Below are 19,781 nucleotides of genomic sequence, written 5' to 3'. Positions count from 1 at the left end.
TCTCCTACCACTTGTTCTAGGGGGGCATCTATCTAGAACTAGCCTGGGATAATTCCCCTTTGTGGCGACAGTGGTGAGATCTACTTCCTGTATCTCAGCATTTCAGGGCCTTGCTCTTTCTGGGAAAGACACCAATGCTATTTAATTCCTTCCCCAAGCCCTCTCTGTGCAGTGTTTCCCGAATCCACCTGCTTAGCTCCAGTCTCATCGCCACTTCCCTAGTGTGTATCCTCTCTCACAGGCTGCTGCCACAGCTTGCTCACGAGTCCCTCTGGCTGGTGGCATCACCCTCACTCCGATCCATCATCTGAAGCCCAGTTCTGATTACATCACTCCCTTGTTTTCCATAAGGTTGGAAAACTTCAGCCTGTAGGCCAAAGCCAGACTGCCACCTGTCTTTGTATAGCCCCTGAGCTAAGACTGGTTTTTACATTTTTAAGTGGTTGGAAAAAATTCAAGAGAGGAATGGTATTCTATGACATACAAAAATTATATGAAATTCAGGGGGCACCTGGGTGGCTCAGTTGGTTAAGTGTCCAGACTCTTGATTTCGGCTCAGGTCATGATCTCAGGGCCCAATGTCAGGCTCTGTACCTAGTGTTGGTTCTCTCTCTCTCTCTCTGTCTCCCTCTCCCCTTCCCCTCCTCTCCCCTTGCCCCTGCTCATGCATATGTGCATGCTCTCACTCTAAAATAAATAAATAAATAATTAAAACAAAAATAGATTTTTTAAAAATGATTTTCTTTATTTATTTGAGAGAGAGTGAGCATGAGCAAGGGGAGAGGCAGAGGGAGAAGCAGACTCCCTACCCAGTGGGGAGCCTGCCACGGGGCTTGACCCCGGGACCCTGAGATCATGACCTGATCCAAAGGCAGGCACTTAATTGACTGAGCCACCCAGGCACCCCAAAAATAGGTTGCTTTAAAAATTATATGAAATTTGAATGTCAGTGTGCTTAAATAAAGCTTCATTGCAACACGGTTACACTCATTTGTTTCCGTAGGATCTATGGCTTCCCTTCTGCTACACCAGGAGAGTTGAAAAGTTGCAACAGTCTAAAACACCTACAGAAATAAAATAAAATAATAAAATAAAAATAAAAAAATAAAACACCTACGATGTGGCCCATTACATAGAATGCTTGCCAACCTCTCCTTTAGGTCACTTACATTTTCACATTGTCTCCAGATTAAAACCCAAACAGCAAACTCCTTACCATGACTTTCAAAGCCTTTCATAATCCATCTCCCAGTTCCACTTCTGGAATGTTAAACTTCTATCAGTTTCACAAATTCTGGGATTCTTCCCAATTTTTAAAGTGCCCTTGCTCCATTTCTCTCCTTGGCCAACTTACACATGTACTTTCAGGCTTTGCCTTGGTGTCACCTCCTCCAGGGAGCCCTCTCTGACTCACCCCAGGGCTAACTAAATGTCTCTCCAGGGGGTTCCCACAGACCCCTCTATCATACTACCTGCCACAGGGCAGGTCTATGAGAGGTTAGTGGCTGCAGAGAAGTCAAATAAGCTCATGACTTAGAAGAGTCAGTTAGAGGGCAGCCCAGGTGGCTCAGTGGTTTAGTGCCGCCTCCAGCCCAGGGCCTGATCCTGGAGACCCGGGATCGAGTCCCACGTTGGGCTCCCTGAATGGAGCCTGCTTCTCCCTCTGCCTGTGTCTTTGCCTCTCTCTTTCCCTGTGTCTCTCATGAATAAATAAATAAAATATTAAAAAAAAAAAAAAAAGAAGAAGAGTCAGTTAGATTGGGCAATTAGGGTGCAGGTGATGACCTGCAAGAAAAATTTCAGTAGAATTGGGAGAAGCCAGGTTGCTTTGGGGAGGAGGTGGTGTATCAGGAAACTGAGACAGCTGCTGTAGACTTTTCAGTAAGTGCTCTTCATTAAGTGCTTTGGCTGATGAGAGGAAGAGGCTAGTAGCTGGAAAAGGACACAAGGTGGAGGGAGGGACAGAGGGAGGCACGGGAGGACTCCTGTTTGTTCTTGGCAAGGAATCAGTAGGGAGACATCAGAGAAACCAGAGAGAACATCAAGGAGCCGAAGGTGGAATCTGGTTTGGGATCCTGCAGGGTGGGGAGGATGGCCTTAGGGGGTGCCCTAGTCAGCTCAGGCTGCCATGACGGCATACCATACATAGACTGGGTGATTTGCAAACAACAAACACATATTCCTCAGGGTCCTGGAGGCTGGGAGTCCAGGTTGTGCACTGTCTCACATGGCGGAAGGATGAGAGATCCTTCTGGGGCCTATTTTATAAGGACACTAATCCCATTCATGAGGGCTTGGCCCTCATGACCTAATCACCTCCCAAAGACCTCACGTCCTAATACCATCACATTGGGCGTTAGGGTTTAACATTATGACTTTTGTGGGATACAACCTTCAGCCCGTAGTAGATGGAAAAAGGACATGTCTTCCCTTTGGAGGCAATCAGTGGGTGCAGTCAGGGGAGACCTGGATGGCAGGAGGATGGGAGAGTAGCTTCTGTACGTAATAGAAGGGGGGATGGTTGGTTTGGGGAGCCAGGAGCGGGGTTAAACAGCCACTGTGGAGGGCGCCAGGGTGAGTCGATGAGGAAGGCAGAGCGCTGGGGAAGGCAGTACTGGAAGCCTCGCTACCCTCGACGTCCCCGGGGCTAACAGCACCAGGCTCTGCGGCGACGCGGATTTCTCCAGGAGAGCGGAGGGCCGCGCTCCCAAGGAGAGGACCACGCAGACTGCCCCGAGCTGGGTCCCCAGGCGGGTGCCCCAGGAGGCTGCCGAGGGGGTGGCGGGGTGGGGAGCTGTGGCATCCCCGCGGGAGGGGAAGGAAGTGAAGACAGGAGTGGAGGCAGAGACCCGGCTGAGGTCAGAGAACAGGAAGCGCAGCGCCGCCGGGAGCGCAGCTGGGGGGCGGGGGCCGCGGGGAGGGCGGGGGGCGCCCGGCCGCGCCGCAGAGGAGGGTGCCGGGCTCCGCGTGGGCCCAAAGCTGCGCGCAGGGGTGAGGCGGGACCCGAGGGGAGCCAGGTCTCCAGCAGACGCGGCGGGATCCGCCCGAGGGAGCCTCCGGCAGGCGCCCGCCCCGCAAGGGCCCAGGGCGGAGGACCAGGGGCAGGGGTGCCGGAGGCGGAGCCCCCACCCAACAGCTGGCCCCGGCGCCCCCCCCCCCCGCCCCCACGCCCGGCTGGTTCCGAAAATGAAGTCAAGATCAGGGGGTGTCTCACGAACGCTCCGATTGCGGGTCTCTTTCCGTTTGCTTTTCTCTGGGATAGAATTCCCGTGGCCTAAAACTCCCGGGGTCCTAGGACATTGGCAAGGCTGGACACCCGTCATCCTTCCCTAAGTCTAGAGAGAGCCCTTCTGTGGGTACCCATTAGCAATCCGCCCCCCTCCAGCCTGAGCCCCAGCAGCTAATCAGTCCTCTCTCCCTAAGGATTTACCTGTTGGGAACATTCCATGTGGACGGAGTACAATGCGTGGCCTTCGGAGCCTGGCTCCTTTCACGACCATAGCGTCCCCAGGCCTCATCATGTTTCAGTACCCAGGTCCTTTCTATGGCTGAATAATATTCCGTGGGATGGACACACGGCAGGTGTTTGTAGAGTCATTCCCTGATGGGCCTTCGGGGTGATTCCACTGTTGGGACACCGTGACTGGTGAGGCTGTGAGATTCACGTACGAGTTTTTGCGCGAACAGTTAGTTCTTCGTTCTCTGGGTTACGTACCTAGCAGTGGATTGCGGGGCCGTGCGGTAGCTCCACGGTCCACTTTCTGAGGAACGGTCAATCGTTTCTACAGCGCTGCACCCTTTTACGTTCCCAGCAGCAGTGTGGGAGGGCTTCTTGCTTGCCTCTCTTGAACAACCAAAGGCGAGATAGTACTGAGTCCACATCTCCCACACGAAGCTGGCCCAGGACACATGGGTTCTCCAACTTGTCGATTTTGTCACCACACACAGTGTGCACGTGGGCACGTACCCCTGGCCATCGCGCTTCATGCATTTTCCTCACCTCCCAGGCCCCATAGTTAAACCCTAGGCTGTGTATTTGGAAGAGCAGCAAGAGCGTAGGCAATTTTGTTGACCAACAACCAGCTTTTGAAAGGACCAAGTAGGGGCACCTGGGTGGCTCAGTGGTTGAGTGTCTGCCTTTGGCTCAGGTCGTGATCCCAGGGTCCCAGGATCAAGTCCTACATCCGGTTCCCCTCAGAGAGCCTGCTTGTCTCTCTGTGTCTCTGATTCTTTCTCTGGGTCTCTCATGAATAAGTAAATAAAATCTTGAAAAAGAAAAAGAAAGGACCAAGTAAAAGGATTTAAGAAGGTGGAGAGCAGAGTTTCATTAAGATGAGACAGGAGTGCCAGAGCCCTGGGGAGGAAAGAGATGACCTGAGGAGCTGATCTCTTGGCCAGTGACCAGACTAAGAGGTATGGCAGGATGAGCACCCTTGCGGTGAGGGTGAGGCTGGGCCCCTCCTGCAGTGGGCCTGGTAGGTAAGGAAGACCCAGGCTCCTGAGCCCAGTGACATAGCAACTCAAGGGAGAATTTGCCTCAACCCAGATCAGCACTGTCCAATAAATAAAGATAGTTATGAGCCACATCTGTTATCAAATTATTTTTATCTTTGCCAATCACTGAGTCTAAATGGTATGTCCCTGTGGTTTTAATTTAAATGAGGTTAAGCATCTTTTAATATATTTAAGAGCCATGTTAATTTCCTTTCCTATGAAGTCTTTGTTTGCATCTGTGACTGCTTTCCTATAGGATTTCAGTCTTCCATTTTGATTTATAGGAGTTCTCTTTATACTACGGAAATTTGTCTGCATATGTGTTGCATATATTATTGTTCTGTTTATTGCCTTTGGATTTTGCTATTTTTTTCCATGGAAATTTTTAAAATTTTTATTGTGGTCAAAGTTGATTTCTGAGTTTTGAGTCATGCTTAAGTAAAGCCACCCCACTGCAAGATTATAAATTTTTTTTAATCTGATACTTTTATGGTTTCATATTTTAGATTTATATCTTTGAGCTGTTTGAAGTTTATTTTAGTGTAAGTAATGCAGGAAGGTTACAAATGTATTCGTTTCCAGATGACTACTCAATATTCCCAGAACGATTTATACTCTACTATTTCCTGTGTGTACTGGGGTCTGTTTCTGGACTTTCTATCCTATTCTATTGATCTGCCTTTTCTTTTTTTTTTTTTAAGATTTTATTTATTTATTCATGAGAGACAGAGAGAGAGAGAGAGGCAGAGACACAGGCAGAGGGAGAAGCAGGCTCCATGCAAGGTCTCTAGGATCAGGCCCTGGGCTGAAGGCGGCACTAAACTGCTGAGCCACCCGGGCTGCCCTTGATCTGCCTTTTCATGTTTCCCCCCAAATAGTATTCTTTTTTTTTATTTTAATTTTATTTATTTATTTATTCATGAGAGACACACAGAGAGAGAGGCAGAGACATAGGCAGAGGGAGAAGCCGGCTCCCTGCAGGAACCCCGGGATCACGCCCTGAGCCAAAGGCAGATGCTCCACCCAGGAATCCCACCAAATAATATTCTTAATTACAGTAGTTTTACACTATTTTAAGATATATTTATTTATCTGAGAGAAAGAGTGGGGTAGGCGTTAGAGGGAGAGGGAGAGAAGCTCAAGCAGACCCCCGCCCCCGCCACTGAGCGTGGAGCTGGATGCAGGGCTCAATCCCAGAACCCTGATATCATGACCTGAGCTGAAAGTAAGAGTTGGACGCTCAACCAACTGAGCCACCCAGACACCCGTACAGTACATTTAACATCTGGGTGGGCTGGCCCCCTTTCTTACTCTTCTTAAGAATTTTCTTAGGGGCACCTGGCTGACTTAGTCAGGGGAGCATGAAGCTCTTGGTCTCCGAGTTGTGGTTTCAAGCCCCACATTGGGTATAAAGATTATTTACAAAAAGAAGAAGAATTTTCTCAGCTCTTAAAAACTAGCTTTTCTGTTTCTTTTGGGGAGCCCACATTAAATTTACAAATTAATTAAGAAATAATTGATATCATTCTAATATTGACTTTCCTCTTTTTCTTACACAGAGCTACCATGCCATATAATCTAGTCTGTTCCTTCCCTTTTTTCTTTTTTTTTTAATTTTTTTATTTTTATTTTTTTTTATGATAGTCACACACAGAGAGAGAGAGGCAGAGACACAGGCAGAGGGAGAAGCAGGCTCCATGCACCGGGAGCCCGACATGGGATTCGATCCCAGGTCTCCAGGATCGCGCCCTAGGCCAAAGGCAGGCACCAAACCGCTGCGCCACCCAGGGATCTCCTTCCCTTTTTTTCAATCAACAGTATATCCTGGAGATCTTTCCATCTCACTTCATAGAGACATTCCTTATTCTTTTGTACAGCTGCATAATATTCCACTGGTAGATATACCTTAGCCTGTTGACGGGTCCTCTATAGATGAATACTTATTCTTTGAACCTTTTTCTGTTACAGACACAACTCATTTTGTGTGCACACACCACTCCACCCCAGGGACTTTGTGCTCCTTTCCTCCTAATCCATATTCACATGACCCACCTCCTCACCTTGTTTCTTCTCTGGGAAGCTCATCTCAGCCACCTGGCATTCCCAAGCTCCCTATTCTGGTTGGCTTTTTTTCTTTTCTTTCTTTTTTTATTTTAAGATTTTGTTTATTTATTTGACAAAGAGAGCACAAGAGAGTACAAGCAGGGGGAGCAGCAGAGGGAGAGGGAGGAGCAAGCTCCTGGCTGAGCAGGGAGCCCAATGTGGGGCTTCATCCCAGGACCCCAGGATCATGGTCTGAGCTAAAGGCAGATGCTCGATCCACCGAGCCACCCAAGCACCACTCAACTTCTCTCTTAGTAATCATCACCTTCTAACAGGCTATATAATTTACTTTACATGTATTATCTGCTTCCTACTGCCAAATTGGAATGGTTTTGGTTTTGGCTTTGGTTTCATTTAGCCAATTTGTTTACTCATTTGTATTCTTGGCATACAGAAGAGTATCTGATGCAGAATGAATAGCACTCAGTAATAATTGAATGAATGAATGAATGAATGAATGAATATACAAACATATTGGTAAGATAAATTCCCAAAACTGGAATTTCTGGGTCAAAAGTAAATCTTCCATTATATTTTCCAATATATTTTATATATATTAAGGCTATTGATTTCCTTTTTTTAGAGAGGGAGAGGTGAGGGGATGGGCAGAAGAAAGTGGGAGAGAAAGTATCTCTTTTCAAAAAGCATTTTATTATTTATTTATTTGTGAGAGAGAGAGAACAGAGGGAGGAGCAGAGGGGGAAGAAGAAGCCCCAATGTGGGGCTCAATCCCAGGACCCTGAGATTAGGGACTGAGGTGAAGGCAGATACTTAACCGCCTGAGCTACCCAGGCATCCCAAGGGAAAAGAGAATCTTAAGCAGACTCCATGCCCAGCATAGAGCCCAACACAGAGCTTGATCTCATAACCATGAGATCATGACCTGAGCCAAAATCAAGAATTCGATGCTTAACCACTGAACCACCCAGGCACCCCTACTAAGGCTATTGACTTTTTTAAAGATTTTTTTTTTAATTTTTAAGTAATGTCTACACCCAATGTGGAACTCGAACTCACAACCCCAATACCAGGCACCCTGAGCCTACTGATTTTGCTTAATAAATTTGTATTTAGACACCTACTGAATTCTTTCTATGCTACAGATTTTTTTTAGTCAAATTTCTTACATTTTCTAAGATATAATTGTATCATATAGTTTATAAGTAACAATTGTATCTCCTCTTTTTTAATCACTATACCTTTTTTTGTTTGTCCATTTATTTTTTTTTAATTTTTATTTATTTATGATAGTCACAGAGGAGAAAGAGAGAGAGGCAGAGACATAGGCAGAGGGAGAAGCAGGCTCCATGCACCGGGAGCCCGATGTGGGATTCGATCCGGGGTCTCCAGGATCGCACCCTGGGCCAAAGGCAGGCGCCAAACCGCTGCGCCACCCAGGGATCCCTGTCCATTTATTTATATTGGTAAGTGCCTTGGATCAATTTTATTTTTTTTATTTTTAAAGATTTTATTCATTTATTCATGAGAGACACAGAAAGAGAGGCAGAGACACAGGCAGAGGGAGAAGCAGGCTCCACACAGGAAGCCCAATGTGGGACTCCATCCCAGGACCTCAGGATCATGACCTGAGCCAAACGCAGATGCTCAACTGCTGAGCCACCCAGGTGTCCTTTCCTTGGATCAATTTTAAATAAAAGTGATGGTAGTATCTTTGCTTTGACCTGATTTTAATGAGAATGCTTTTAGTATTCTAGTATTTTATTCTTACAAATTGGCTTTTTGGCTGTGTGTGTGTGTGTGTGTGTGTGTGTGTAATTGTATTTTAAAAATATTTCCTTCCCTTCCCGTTGCTCAGAAATTTTCATTTTAAATTAGGCAAGGGGACACCTGGGTGGCTCAGCAGTTGAACGCCTGCCTTCAGCTCAAGGCTTGATCCTGGAGTCCCGGAATCGAGTCCCACATCAAGGAGCCTGCTTCTCCTTCTGCCTGTGTTTCTCTGCCTCTCTCTCTGTGTGTCTCTCATGAATTAAAAAAAAAAAAAAAAAAGGAAATTATGAATGGATTTTTACTTTTACCAAAAATCTTTGCAGCATTATCATAATCATGCAATATTTCTCCAATGATTTATCAATATGGTGAATAATATCAGCAATATCCTATTATTGAACCATCCTGTACTCTTACATTCTTGGTATTTCCAAACTCGGTTGTGGTATAAATATATATATATATATATATTTATATTTATATTTATATTTATATTTATATTTTTTTATGTGTTGCTGGATTTTATTTGCAAAAATTTGGCTTACAATTTTTGCTGTGATATTTATCAGTGAGACTACCCTGTAGTTGTCCTCCCTTGTGCCATTTTTGACAGATTGGGGTATTGATATGCAACATCCATAAAAGGCATTTGGAAGAGTTGACCTGACAAAGTGGTTAAGAGAGTAAATTCTGGAACTAAACTCACCAGGTTCAAATTTGGATCTGCTGCTTACAATTGTGTAGCCCTGGACAAGTGATTTAATACCTCTTGCCTGAATTTTTTCATCTCTAAAACAGGGACAATGATTTATCTTCTTCACAGGATCATTGAATGAGAATTTTTTAAAAGATGTTATTTATTTACTCATGAGAGACACAGAGAGAGAGAGGCAGAGACATAGACAGAGGGAGAAGCAGGCTCCCTGTGAGGAACCCAGTGGGGGACTCCATCCCAGGACCCCAGGATCACGACCCAAACCAACATAATCTTAACCACTGAGCCACACAGGTGTCCCAGATTATTGAATGAGAATTGAATGAATACAACAGATTTATTTATTCTTTTCTAAGAACCTGAAGCATTCGAATGATATTTTCTGTCCTCGTTTCTTTTTTTTTTTTTCCCTTCCCCCTCTCTGTCCTCGTTTCTTATAAGTGTTGGTTGAATTAACCAGAGGACTTGTTGGATCCTGGTGCTTTTCTTTTTTCCTTTGTGGGTGGGAGAGCCACCCCTTGATAACATCTTCATTTTGTGTGTGTGATATTTGATCTGTTTCTTTCTTTCTTTTATCCATGAGAGACACACAGAGAGAGGCAGAGACATAGGCAGAGGGAGAAGAAGGCTCGATGCAGGACTCAATCCCAGGACTCTGGGATCACCACCTGAGTCAAAGCCAGACGCTGAACCCAGGTGCCTCTATTTGGTCTGTTTCAAATTTTGTTGTATTCTAGCATTGATATTGGTAATTTATGGTTTCCCAGCAAACCATCCTTTCTCATTTATTTGCATACTAATCAATTCTTTGAAGGGTTTTTGGTTGTTTTTTTTTTTTTTTTTTTTGGCTATGGCTATTTCCTCATTTTCATTTCTTATTTTGTTTGGAATGGTCTTTTTTTTTTTTAAGATTTTATTTATTATTCATGAGACACACACACACAGGCACACAGAGAGAGAGAGGGAGAGAAGCAGAAACAGGATCCATGCAGGGAGCCGGACATGGGTCTCCAGATCAGCATGGAGCCTGCTTCTCCCTCTGCCTGTGTCTCTACCTCCCTCTCTCTCTCTCTCTCTCTCATGAATAAATAAATAAAATATTTTAAAAAAGGAATTTTCTCACTGAACTGTACACTTTGATTAAAATGTATGATTTGTGGGACACCTGAGTGGCTCAGAGGCTGAGCGACTGCCTTCGGGTCAGGTGCTGATCCGGGGTCCTAGAATCGAGTCCCACATTGGGCTTCCTGCAGGGAGCCTGCTTCTCCCTCTGCCTGTGTCTCTGCCTCTCTCCTTCTGTGTCTCTCATGAATAAATAAATAAAATACTTTAAAAAAATGTATGATTTGTGAACTGTATCTCAATAAACTGCTATCTTTTAAAAAAGAATGATCTTTCTTTCTTCTTTCTTCTCTTTTTTTTCTTTTCTTTCTTTCAAGGCCCCACACCCAGCATGGAGCCCATTACAGGGCTTGAACTGATGACCCTTAGATCAAGACCTGAGCTGAGATCAAGGTGGATGCTAAACTGACTGAGCCACCAAGAAATTATTTTCAATATTTCAAAAAGTCCAAACACTATTAGTTTGTACTACTTAGCAAAATTAGCAAGTTTCCTGCTTTGGGCTAAAATGCTATCAAGCCATTGAGGTAATGGTGGTTATCTCCTGCTAATCCCAAGCACCGGTGGTAGAGCAGGGCTATAATTTAGTTACCACTTAAAGGCAGGTGTCCTCAGCAGATACCACTTTCTAAACCACGGATCTGTGGTGAAGGTGACAGTGGTGGTCACAAAGGGCCCTTGGTCAATGACCACGGTCAGTAACAATAATGGTGTGTTAGGAAGTATCTTCTCGCTCTTTGCTGGTTTGTGTTACTTCTTGTCAGCTTGGACAGAAAAGCCTTAACTAGTTTAGCAAGAGAAGGGCTCAGTGCTTTTGTCCCGGATTGCCCGTAGCTGTTGTTTCTAAGTTCTGAGAGTTCGGTTACCATGGCAACTGTGTGAGCAAGCCCCAGAGTGTGTGTTAACTTTGAACAGGCTGAGTCTGGAAGGAGGTAGGGAAGAAAGGAAAGAGGTTGGTGTGACGGATTCATTCATTCTCCTGGCAGTGGCGACACCCATGTGAAGAAGAAGACAGACAAAAGCCTAGCAAGACTTACAGATTGTAAGAGTCAGGGAGACTTATGTTCACCTGCCAGCCCTGCCTCTTAACAGCTGTGTGCTGTCGGCCTGGTCACCGAGCCTCCCTGAACTTCCTCTGCAGAGTGGAGCTGTTAACACCTGCTTTGCAGGTGGCTGAGATCACTCCGGCTGCTGGACACAGAGCAGGTGTCTAAGCCTCGGCTGCCTTCCTCCCAGTCCCAGCCCAGCCCTTTACCAGCTGTGTGACTTGGGAGAAGGTGTTTAGCAGCTTGGACATGCCATTTCCTCGAGGATGTTTTCTAAAGGCCCTTCCGGGGATCCCTGGGTGGCTCAGCGGTTTAGCGCCTGCCTTCGGCCCAGGGCGTGACTCTGGAGACCCAGGATCGAGTCCCACATCTGGCTCCCTGCATGGAGCCTGCTTCTCCCTCTGCCTGTGTCTCTGCCTCTCTCTGTGTGTGTCTCATGAATAAATAAATATTTAAATAAATAAATAAAGGCCCTTCCGGGGAGCCTGGCTGGTTCAGTCGGTTAAGCATCTGTCTTCCTTTCAGGTGATGACCCCCGGATCCCGGGATGGAGTCCCACCTTGAGCCCCCTGCTCAGTGGGGCGCCTGCCCCTCCCTCTCCCTCTCCCCCTGCTCATGTGCGCTCGCTCGCTCTCAAGTAAATAAAATCTTTTAAAATAAATAAATAAAATCAAGTCCCTGCCGGCTCTGGGCGCCTCAGATCCTGAAGGGTTAACCATGGAAGTTCGGCGGCTCCCGCTCCAGCCCCTCCTCCCGCAGCCGGACAGACCCGCCCTACCCGGAAGTGCAGGTTGGCTCTGACGTCAGCACCGCCCCCCTCCCCCCGCCGCAGGTTTTCCAGGGCAGGGCTGACTTCAGGCGTGAATCCCATGCCTGTCCGACCAGATTTCCTGGTTTAGGCTTTGCGCAATCCGGTTGCTCTAAACTGATCTTGCAGCGGACCTATCGATGCCTTTGCTTCTCGAGGCTCCTGTGCTCCGGGGGGACGGAGGCCGGGCCGGGGAGTAGCCGGGGCTGAGCGCGCAGGCAGGCAGCTCGGGAGCCTGCTTAGCTGCTCCGCGGGCGCTGTTTGTTTGTTTTATCAGGGAAAATGCACAGAACATTCAGTCAACCATTTTGAAGTGTATTATTTGGGGGTGTCTGGCTGGCTCAGTCCTCAGAGGGTGCCCCTTTCAGTCTCACAGTTCAGCCCTGCATTGGGCAGAGAGCCCACTATAAATTAATAGATAGATGATAGATGGAAGATAAATGTGTCATTTGGTGGCCTTTCGTGCATTTTCAATGTGCAACCATCACTTCCATCTCGTTCCACATTTTCATCACTGTCACAAGACATCCTGTGCCCCTTAATCATTCCCTTCTTCCCTCTCCCCCGACCCAGCCCCTGGCAACCACTGATCTGTTTTCTGTTTCTATTGATTTAACTTTACCTATTCTGGATATTTCATATGAATGGAATCATATAATAGGTGGCCTTTTGTGACTGGCTTCTTTCACTTAATATGTTTTTGAAGTTTCCTTTTTTTTTTAAGATCTTATTTATTTATTCATGAGAGACACACACAGACAGAGAGAGAGAGAGAGGCAGAGACACAGGCAGAGGGAGAAGCAGGCTCCTTGCAGGGAGCCCGATGCAGGACTCGATCCCGGGACTCCAGGATCACACCCTGGGCGGAAGGCGGCGCTAAACCGCTGAGCCACCCGGGCTGCCCTGAAGTTTCCTTTTGATGGCTGAATAATACTCCATTGCATGGGCATCCCACTTTTTTTTTTTTTTTTTTTAAGATCTTGTTTATTTATTCATGAGAGACACACAGAGAGAGGCAGAGGGAGAAGCAGGCTCCCTGTGGGGAGCCTAATGGGGGACTCAATCCCAGAACTCTGAGATCAGGACCCGAGCCAAAGAGATGCTCAACCACTGAGCCACCCAGGTGCCCTGCCCCACATTTTATTCATCCGTTTGTCCGCTGATGGGCATCTGAGTCGTTTCCACTTTGTGACTATGGTGAATAGTGCCGCTATGAACACTCATGGATAAGTATTTGTTTAAATACCTGTTTTCAGTTCTTTGGAAGGACATATGCTCTTGGTAGGATTTCCATTCTGTGAGGCTGGGAATAATCTCTGCCTTTTTCACCAGCTGATGTGAGGATCAAGTGTGAAAGTGGAGGAAAAATAGCTGTAGTAGTACTAACAACTCCCAAATTTACATCAGCAGCCTGTTAAGTATTTTGTGTAGCTAACAGACATCTACATCCCAATACATTCACAACTGACCCCTTGATGTCTTTCCCAACCCTGCCTCACTTGCAGCCTCCACCATCAGGTGGCAACTGATTCCTTCCACTCACTGAGGCTCAGATCCCACAATCATCCTGTCCCTCTGTCCCTCTCACACTCTACATCCAACCCCTCATGAAACCAAACTGGCTCTTCAAAATACACCCCGATTCTGACTCCTCTCACCACTGGACACCAGCATCTGGACTCTGCTCTTCTCATCCTTCCCCTACCCCTCAGTCTAGACTCAACCTGGCAGGACATTATCCTGATCCTGCATAAGTCAGATCCTGTCATCCTTCCACTAAAAACTCCACAGCTTTTCTTACTCAGAGTAAACGCTAAGTTCACGATGGCCAGCAATGCCCTGTGTGATCTGGCCACCCTAGCCCGACTTCATTTCCCTGCTCACTCCTCTACAGGCTCTGCAGGCAACACCCCTCCACCCCAGCTCTCCACAGGCCTGGGTCACTCTTCCTTGAGATTTTGTCTCCCTCACCTCCAGCAAAGGCTCAAATGCCACCTTCTTAATGAAGCCTACTGTGCCACCCTATTTAAAATGTAACTCCAGGGATGCCTGGGTGGCTCAGCGGGTTAGGTGCCTGCCTTTGGCTCAGGTCATGATCTCAGGGTCCTGGGATTGAGACCTGCATTAGGCTCTCTGCTCAGCGGGGAGTCTGCTCCTCCCTTTCCCTTTGCCACTCCTCCTGCTTGTGCTCTCTCACTCTCTGTCAATTGAATAAAGAAAAAAGAAAAACATTTTTTCACTCCAGCCCACTCCACTGCACCCCTCATCCCACATCTTACTGTACTTGTTTTCCCCCATGGCATTTATCACTTTCCAACTTGCTACTGCACTCATCTGTTGTTTACAGCCTCTCCCCCTGCCTGAATATAATTCCCCATGAGGGAATGAGTCTCAATGTATTTTGTTCAGTGATCTGGTCCAAGTGCCTAGAAACTACCTGGCACGTAGTAGGTGCTTGATGCACATTTGTTGAATCAATAAACAATATTAACAATAGCGAGCATTCATTAATCCTATTACATGTCACATGCTCTACAATCAGCTCATGTAAATCTCATAAATGAGATAGAATTATTTGCTTTCATTTTTACAGTTTAGGAACCAGAGGCTCAGGACATTTTAGGTGGCTTGCCCCCAAGTCACATAGTTAGTACATGTCAGAGAAGGGTTTGAACTCAGTTCTGTCCGCCTGATTCCTTCAACTTTGCCCCGTGGTCACTGTAGCTATATTTACCATGGTTCACTCATGGTAAATTCATTATTCATTCATTCAGTAATTATTTCCCAAACCTCTTCCAGATCTCCTCCAGCAAAATGCCAGGCCTGTGTGTCGCACACCGGGCACCCTCACCTAGATGGGTCCTGAATCCTGCCCGAAGGAGCTCAGGTCCCACAGCCTGGGCAACAAGTGTCCCTGTGAGCTTTGCAAACTGAACAAGGGGGGATGGGGGTCCTTCTCCCCCAACAATTCCTCATTAGCTCCACTAAACAGGTCCATTTGACCTGATGTCCCTCATTTATAGCAGAAATAAAAGCACTTCCCATGCTATGTCCCCTGACCCCTGGCCTGAGTGAGGCCAAAAGTGCACACCCCACAGCATCCAGCACCTCACCAGATAAATAAGCTCACAGGAGGAAGGCCTTGGATGTGGATGCAGGTAGGTCCAAGGCCAACCAGACCAGAGCTCAAACTGAGAGGCAGGAATGTTAGGAGGAAGTGGGCAGGGGGAGTGCTCCGTCTGGAGCAATCATGATTGCCAAATGGGAAAGACGCCAGCCCCAGATGGCAGCTTCCTCTCCCTTTTCTCAACCCCAGGGACTCACCTAGCACAGCCGAGTGGTAGGGGCCAAGGAGCCTGTCGCCCTGCTCTTTTTCTTCCCCATGCCCAGAACTCCACACTCCCCCTGGCTACCCCCACTGCTTCACCCCCCTTTAACCACCCTCCCCCACTTCCCAAGGAAAGGGGAAGACCATTTGACCAACTAATTGTCAACTGCCTTGGCACTTCATTTTATTTTATTTATTTTATTTTTAATTTTATTTATTCATGAGAGACACAGAGACAGGCAGAGGGAGAAGCAGGCTCCACGCAGGAGCCCAATGCGGAACTCAATCCCGGGACTCCAGGATCACGCCCTGGGCTGAAGGCAGGTGCCAAAACCGCTGAGCCATCCAGGGATTCCCAGCACTTCATTTTATAAAAAATCACTAAGGAGTTTGAATTTGGACTGGGGTTCAAGTAAACACACACACACTCTTGGTCATGCCCTCTGGGTGGTTTTTCTTTCATGTTTCATTTAGAGAAATGAAAATACATTTAGGAGAGCTTCCTCTGTGCCAGACCCTCTGCCAGGCGCTGGGGGCACCTGAGGAGCTCAGGGTCTGCTGGAGAAGCTGAACAGGCAATCATAAACTACAGTGTAGCCATAGGAAAATCTGGGGGGCTCTGGGACTCCAGAGAAGTCCCTATGCAGCTTGAAGGCAGGGACTCTGCCCAGAGAGAGATGTGAATGACAGTAATGATATGATAATCAAATGAAGCTCCAGGCTCTGAGCTCATTGATATGAAATTATTAAGTGCCTACTCCTACTATGTGTGGCACACAGTCTTTCAGAGGTGTGGAACCTACTGCTGGGAATCAAGTCCAGGCCTTCCTTCCAAGGGAGGCAGCAGAGAGAATATTCTGTCCTTGAAACTGTACCACTGCAAATTAGAAAGCGCACACCCATTATAGAGAGGAGCCAACCGAGTCACAGAGGTGAGGAGCTAACTCCCCTAGATCACAGGCTGCCTTGGGGGTAGGAAATTGGGCTTAATACTGCATCTGCAGCCCTGAGACATGAAAGACTTTTTAAAATTACCCAGTAGTAGGATATCTATTTTTATAGTGATATATTGTAGAAACAGGTTGCTAGGGGGCCTGGGTGGCTCAGTGGTTGAGCATCTGCCTTTGGCTTGGGTGGTGATCCCTGGGTTCTTTGGATCAAGTCCTGCATCCGCTCCCCACAGGGAGCCTGCTTCTCCCTCTGCCTATGTCTGCCTCTCTATGTGTGTCTCTCATGAATAAATAAAATCTTTAAGAAAAAAAAAAAGGTTGGGATCCCTGGGTGGCGCAGTGGTTTGGCGCCTGCCTTTGGCCCAGGGCACGATCCTGGAGACCCGGGATCGAATCCCACATCGGGCTCCCGGTGCATGGAGCCTGCTTCTCCCTCTGCCTGTGTCTCTGCCTTTCTCTCTGTGTGACTATCATAAATAAATAAAAATTAAAAAAAAAAAGACTGACACAGGTAGACTACAAAGTGTTAATAGTTATTATCTCTAAGTTATAGATCGCAGATGTTTATAAAAGACTTTATTATGTAGAATATTGGACATACACTAAAAAATAGAATAAGATAAGGAGTCTTCATCAGCCCAATAACCATTAAGTCAACACTGACCATATCCATCCTGACCTCCATGACATATTCCATAGAAGTCAATCCACACCTCATACCATTCCCTCTCTAAACATTTCAGTGCATATCTCTCAAAATAAGACCTTTTACTGTATTCATATATATATATATACCATTACAACTTAACAAGATATGCAATTATTCCTTACTATTATCAAATGGCAGACAGCCCGGGTGGCTCAGCGGTTTGGTGCCTGCCTTCAGCCCAGGGTGTAATCCTGGAGACCGGGATCGAGTCCCACGTCAGGCTCTCTGCATGGAGCCTGCTTCTCCCTCTGCCTGTGTCTCTGCCTCTCTCTGTGTGTGTGTCTCTCTCTCTCATGAATAAATAAATAAAATCTTAAAACACACACACACACACACACACAAAACATATGGCAGGCAGTGTTCAAATTTCCAGTAGTCTCATAATTGGCAAAGATATTTACATTGTACAGTGTTTTTAAAAAATTAGGATAAAAATTAAAAATGCACTGTGCGGGATCCCTGGGTGGCGCAGAGGTTTGGTGCCTGCCTTTGGCCCAGGGCGTGATCCTGGAGACCCGGGATCGAATCCCACGTCGGGCTCCCGGTGCATGGAGCCTGTTTCTCCCTCTGCCTATGTCTCTGCCTCTCTCTCTCTCACTGTGTGCCTATCATAAATAAATAAAAAATTTAAAAAATGCACTGTGCAATTAGCTGAGACATCAGTTAGGTCTCTTGTATCCATAGTTTTCCCTTCCATGTCTTTCTATTTTCTTTGCAAACGCATCACCTGTCCTGCTGCATCCCACAGTTTGGATTTTGCTGATTGCATCCCTGTGGTATATAATTCTATAGGCTTCCCTGTCCTTTGTATTTCTGATAAACTGATAGTCTAATCTAGAGCCTGATTAGATTCAGATTAGTGTTTTCTGGCAAAACTAATTTACGGGAGGTGTTGTGGATTTCATTAGGAGGCAGATCATGTCTGGCTCTCTTTCTTTGTGTGATGTAAGCTGTCATTGCTCTTCAGTGCTTATATCCCTTAATTCATGAGGAGTCGCAAGATGAAGTCATCCAATTTGGGCATTCTCTCTTCTACTATTAGCTGGAATACTTCCATGAAGAGAAACATCTGCTGATCTCTATTTGGTTCCTCTGAGGTACAAATCATAAAGGAAAGAGGATAAGTGTTTCATTCTTGTCCTTTATTTGGATCAATGTCTTCAAAATAATGAGTTGGATTTCCAGCACCCACCAAGGGTGACAACTTAATTTTTTAAATTATTCTTTTTAGTATCATTATGAACTCATGGGTTTAACCTTTGATGTGCTTTAGTCTGTTACAGTTATTCTTATTGATGTTTGAATTATCCCATCTTTGGTCTGCAGAAATCTCTTCAACTTGGCTCTGGAGTCCCTCGGACATCCCATGAGTCTTGAAGCTTCTTTGCCAGATGATGCTTCAAGATGTTTCCAACTCCTTTTGGGGTCTGCTTCTTGCGTCCTGACCAGGAATCAGCCATTCTCTATGGAGAATAAATCAGGAGTCCTGATTTATTTTGGGGGAAATGGTATTCAGAGATCACAAGCAGGGTACTAGGGGTATAATAGGTTTCCGATTTTTTTTCTTTTTTTACTTTTTATTTTGAAATAATTTTAGACTTACAGTAAAGTTGCAAAAATAGCACAGAGTTCCTATATCCTCTTACCCAGCTTCCTCTCAGGTTAACATCTTACATAACCATAGTAAAATTATCAACCCCTCCCCAAAAATAACATGGCACAATACTACTAACTAAATTACAGACTAGGGGATCCCTGGGTGGCTCAGTGATTTAGCGCCTGCCTTCGGCCTGGGGCGTGATCCTGGAGACCCGGGATCAAGTCCCACGTGGGGCTCCCTGTGAGGAGCCTGTTTCTCCCTCTGCCTGTGTCTCTGCCTCTCTCTCTCTCTCTCTCTGTGTCTCTCATGAATAAATCAAATCTTTTTTAAAAAATAAAAAAAAATAAACTACAAACTATATTCAAATTTCACTGATGTCAATTTTTCCATTAATGGACTTTTTTTTCTGTTCTAAAACCCACCCCACATCAAACCTGTCATGGCTCCTTACCCTCCTCTTATCTGTTCCTCCATCTTTCCTCATCTTTCATGACCTTGACATTTGAAGAGTACTGGCCAGGTGCTTTGTAGAATATCCTGCACTTTGGGTTTGTCTTGTGTTTTCTCATGATTAGATGGAGATTATGCCTTGTAGGGAAGAATAACACTGGAGCAACCTTCTTCTCAGTGCTCCAGGGAGTATCTGATGTTCGTACGTCTTATTCTTGGATGTTAAGCTAACCACTTGGTTAAGATGGAGTCCACTAGCTCTCTCCATTGTCCAGTTAGTATTTTCCCTTTGTAGCTAACGAATACCTTACGGTAGGGTGCTTGGGTGGCTACATTGGTTGAGGGTCCGACTCTTGATTTCAGCTGGGGTCATGATCTCCAGATCATGGAATTGAGCCCAGAGTTGGGGCTCCGCAATCAGCGGGAAGTCTGTTTCTCTCTCTCTCTCTGTCTCTCCCTTTCCCCACTCATGTATTCTCTCTCTCTTCCTCTTTCAAATAAATAAATTTTTTTAAAAATATGTCTTTGGGGAAATATTTTAAACTATGCAAATATTCTGTTTTTCCTCAAAATTTGCCTACTAATTTTCACATCCATCAGTGGATCTTGCCTGCAAAGATTATTATTATGGTGTTCCAGCGGTGAGTTTCTGTTTCCCTTATTCCTTTCTGCATTTTTATTAATGGGAATCCTACTGCAAGAAAGAGCTGTCCCTTCGCTCCCCTCCC

The 19,781-nt window shown here is 46.1% G+C and overlaps 1 long non-coding RNA gene across 1 annotated transcript; it reads left to right on the top strand.

Annotated features, from left to right (window-relative positions):
- Positions 1–2,387: 2,387 nt before the first annotated feature.
- Positions 2,388–7,902, top strand: LOC119873758. The gene is made up of 3 exons (XR_005365163.1): positions 2,388–2,498; positions 3,424–3,646; positions 7,849–7,902. It is a non-coding gene; the product is annotated as an uncharacterized LOC119873758 (long non-coding RNA).
- The last annotated feature ends 11,879 nt before the right edge of the window (positions 7,903–19,781 follow it).

The sequence above is a fragment of the Canis lupus genome, chromosome 10, assembly GCF_011100685.1.
Source record: "Canis lupus familiaris isolate Mischka breed German Shepherd chromosome 10, alternate assembly UU_Cfam_GSD_1.0, whole genome shotgun sequence".
NCBI classification, from domain to species: Eukaryota; Metazoa; Chordata; class Mammalia; order Carnivora; family Canidae; genus Canis; species Canis lupus.
The sequence above is the reverse complement of the archived record's forward strand: the minus strand, read 5'-3'. Positions and strand labels throughout refer to the sequence as shown.